This window comes from Salvia splendens, chromosome 8 (genome assembly GCF_004379255.2).
Source record: "Salvia splendens isolate huo1 chromosome 8, SspV2, whole genome shotgun sequence".
Classification (NCBI taxonomy): Eukaryota; Viridiplantae; Streptophyta; class Magnoliopsida; order Lamiales; family Lamiaceae; genus Salvia; species Salvia splendens.
This window is the reverse complement of record NC_056039.1, coordinates 20,838,933-20,843,464: the sequence shown is the minus strand read 5'-3', so window position 1 is coordinate 20,843,464 and position 4,532 is coordinate 20,838,933.

Here is a 4,532-nt window from a genome sequence, read left to right as displayed (position 1 = left end):
ACCTCTTCTTCCATCGCCTACTCTCCTCAGCATGTGGTGTTGACCCCATCTCTTCGCCAACAGATGATGGAATTCGATGATCCTAAGATGCAAAAGGAGGTGCACCAAAGGGTGACATCCCAGAAGAAGTTAAAGGCGGGAAAGATGCTGCAGCAGCCATCCCTGGAGAAGATAGAAATGAAGGAGAATTTTTTAGCCTACATTGCCGGCATCGGTTTTGAATGGTTGCTAGAGGTCGATGAGGCCGATGTGCCTGAGGACCTAGCCAATGAGTTTTTCACATCCTTCCGCTTTACCGGAAGTTCTGACCTGAACGAAGAGAGTGTTTCCTTCAGGGTCTTTGGCCAGGAACAACTAATGAGCCTAAACGACTTCTCTATCCAGATGGGCCTCTACACGGAACAACAGGTGGCTGGCGGGGTCTGGGTTGGGCGATATATCGGTCTCCCGAAGAGAGTGTTTCCTTCAGGGTCTTTGGCCAGGAACAACTAATGAGCCTAAACGACTTCTCTATCCAGATGGGCCTCTACACGGAACAACAGGTGGCTGGCGGGGTCTGGGTTGGGCGATATATCGGTCTCCCGCAGAGGAAACCAGAATTCGATCAGCAAGCCGTATGGAAGGCAATATGCGAAGGACGTGCCCCTACTTTCAGAACTTCTAAATCCAGAGGACATCTTATTGCTGATCCTGCCCTCCGCCTAGCCCAGGTTTACCTGGCCTCCAATCTCCTCGGACAAGCAAACACACTGGCGATCCTCACTCTGGCTGAGCTCTATTTCATGTGGAGTATGAGAGAACAGAGGAAAGTCCACCTGAGGTTCTGGCTGGCGTATTCCATGAACCAGATGGCTACCCATGCTGCCCGCCATTTGAACATCTGCCACCTCCTCGGGGCCTATCTGAGGAGGAACTGGATCGTGAAAAGAGTCGGACGCCCCGTCTTTTGCCCTAGTCCTGAAATGTTTGACCTTGACTTCTTTGTTAGAATTCAGGTTTTAGAAAAGACGAAGGGAGGGAATTTTCATCTTTATGCAGCAGGCCAGCGGGAGCAGCAAATAAGCCAGCCCCAGAGGAGAAGAAGGCTAGAGGAGGCCTCAGCAAACCTTGCCGATGGAGAAGAAGAAGATACACACCAGGCGCCCACTCCAAGGATGGAACAAGAGGAGGCTGCAAGCACTGACAATGCATGGAAGCTCCAAGTGGAGCAGACATTGATGCAGTTGGTGGAGAATTCAAATGCTCAACTGGTTCTGCTGGCCAGGATGGTGGGAAATACCCAAGACCAGACCCCTGCCAAATGACCACCACCTCCCTCAACAAGCTCTCCTCCGTCTCAGCGCCCGTTTTCCTTCAAGCACACCTCAGCCTCTCCCAGTAATCCTCCCGGAAAGCATTGAGTACAACCCCCATCTCAGCTCACGTTAATTTCAAAACAAATTTAGTTTTAATTTGTTTATGGTATCTATAACTGTCATTCTATTCCGTATCACACTTAGACCTGTGTTGGGTCTAAGTGTGAGAAGTATGCATGCCATTTTTTTCTTTGTTTACCTGTCTTATTTGTATGTTTTTTTATTTGTTAGCATGCGTTGATCGCTAGCACTGTCTCACACTTAGCCCAATGTCTGGTCTAAGTGTGAGAAGTTTCCCTTGTTTGTTGTGCCATTGCCTGTGCCTAACCCTTTTTTTCCCACTGCATCCAGTCCCTCGAGGACGAGTTCATATGCAGTGGGGAGGGGGGATGGGTTAGTTACAATAAAATCATTCCTGCTAATTTTTTTTTCTCAAAAATAACAAATTCCAAGTAGTAATAAATAGGCAATATGCATGAAATTGGATAAATGGAAGACTTGATTACTTTTTGGGAGAGTTAGAAAAAGGATTCAGTATGCTCACATGTAAAACTTGATTGCAAAAACTTGATCAATTTGAATGACGCATGTATGATGGAAACGCTCAATTTCTAAACCAACTGTGAAGCCTCTCTATATGTGAGTTATAAGCCAAAAGTAGAACACTTTTTACTATTTTTACAAAAGAAAAAAAATTACGAGATGCTGACTTTTAATATTGAGATGAAAATTGCACAAGTAGTAATGACTAAAGGCATTAGGTCTTAACCATTTGAGCCGTGTTCTTCTTTCGTTCCACAAACCCGCCTCATTAGTCAAGGCACCCCCTAGTAGCCAATTCGAGCCCATACACTCTTTCCCTTTCTTTGAAGCTTAAAACCAAATTCAAAGTTTCATATCACATGAGGAAAGATGGTCAAAGAAATGAAGTTTGTCAAGGGAAACAAAAGGGGGATAGCAATAAGAATGGTCAGAATAAAGGGTAGTCGGGTTGATCTAGTTAGACAATCAGGTTGATCATATGAAAAGAATGAAAAGGTTTGAAAAAAAAGGGGCAGGAAATAGTTGTAACCTGACCCAGGAAATCAAAAGTAAAAATAATAATAAGCCGAAGGTTATAAGGCTAAAGGTCGAAATCTGACCAAGAGGGAGCACCAAGAAATAAATATCCCAACTCTAATCCAGCGAGTTTAGTCAAATCTTTGGCCTTTCGACTCATGTGATTTTTCTTTAAAAATTTTATATTTAAACTTAGAACCCCTAGGACCCTAACCTAACACGTTACTACCCTTGAGCCCCGTTACAACCCAAAACAAAGACCTTAAGGAACTGTCTTGTGTAGTCCGATTCAAAGTATTAAATTTGTGGCAACACCGAGTGAACAGTTCTAACATCTCTGGTGAGAAAGGAGTGACTGAGTGAATCCAACAGTGATTTTTAAATTGAGCAATCTTGACAAGCTGACACCTTGATCAAGCAAAGGCGAAAGAGAAGGAACACAAGCTACTGACAAATGGATTGACCTCGACCTCGACCTCGGGTATGGTTGTTGGAAAATTATTCGGTCTAATGCATACATGTGAATACGTGTTTTTATCTTAAAGTTTTGTTTTTCTTTTCATTTTCCTTTACTAGTGAAATAAGTAAACCATGCCTGAAATCTGCCTTATCTTTTTCTTTTATTTTTCTTTATACTTGAGGACAAGTATGTTTTAAGTGTGAGCAGTTTGATAAGGCTCATTTCATGCATCGATTTAAGGGTGAAATACATGCTACTTGATCGGTTTATCACGCAAAACAAGTGTTAAATGTGCAGAAATACCACTTAACCAAGGCAGCAAGGCCGAACTGATCAAACAAGTACAAAAGGCGATAAAAGGCCAAGAATCGGGGGAGTTGATCAAGGGGGAGCGATCAAGCAGTTAGGTGGGGACCGCTGGCTTCTAGAAGAAGAACACGTGAGGAAATGAGCTGGATATAGCGCACCATTCTATTATCAAGGATGACGTTCTGGAAGGGGACACGTGCTGGAATATGACACGCAAGAACGGAGCTGAGTCACGAATCTGTTACAAAAAAGCGTCGTCATTCTAGAAGAACATCACATAGCAATCAATGAGTCGCTCACTCTCAGAATAAGCGAATATTCCCTGTCAAGATCGTTATCCAGCTGGCGGCCGAATCGAGCTTATAAATAGAGGGTGTGCCACCACAAGAAGGCATCCGAGACTTTACTTTCCGTCTCGTTTAGCTTAGTTTAGTTAAGCTCTCTAGCTTAGTTTAGTTCAGTTCTCTAGCTTAGTTAGATAGCTTAGTTTAAAGGGCGACCGAAAGGGAGCGCTGCAAAATACTCATTTCTATTAGCGTTATCTTAAGTTTCCCGCTGAGATTTTTCTCAGTTTTTACCGTTCTTACAAAGTGTTAGCTTAGTTTAAATTTCACGTTGTACTCAGCTTTTAGTTTAATCAAAGTTATTTTCACTTTTAATCCGCATATTTACTTTTCTGTTATTACCTGCAATTCACTTGATCCAGTAGTTAAATTTTCATTGATCAAGCTAGCTAGTTTAATTCTGTCTAGATTAAAACCAGTAGTTAAAAACTCCCAAGTTAAAGCGTGGCAGCAGCCAACCCCCCTGTTCACTACTCACACACTCGACACACCAACTTCTCTATTGGATTGACCCCGAACTTGCCGTTTTACTGTTAAAGTTGTGCAAAATTGGGAGTTATAAATTACTTTGGCAAGGCGGAAAGGGTGAGAACTAGATTGCATTGATTAAGTGGCAACGACATTTGCTAACTGATCCAATCGGTTCGGTTATCATTCCATATAACTTTATCCACATTCTATTTGTATTTTCGACCTCTTTCCAAGTCCTTCCACCAACATTCCTACCAATGTATTTTGAAAAATGAAATGATGAATGCTAAATGGTACTCCATTAATAAATGGTGGGACCTTTTCAAATAAACATCCCAAACAATGTAACAAAATGAATTCTTTATTAATTAGTTTGTGGAGAGCATCTTATTAATTGAATTGCAATTTCATTGTCAAATTAAATTTGGAATTTTTAAAAATTACAATGTACTATTATATGTTATAAGTAAAATTTATAATGTGCATAATTTCTAGCTATACAGGTTTAGTGTAAAATAATGTAGGCAAAACACA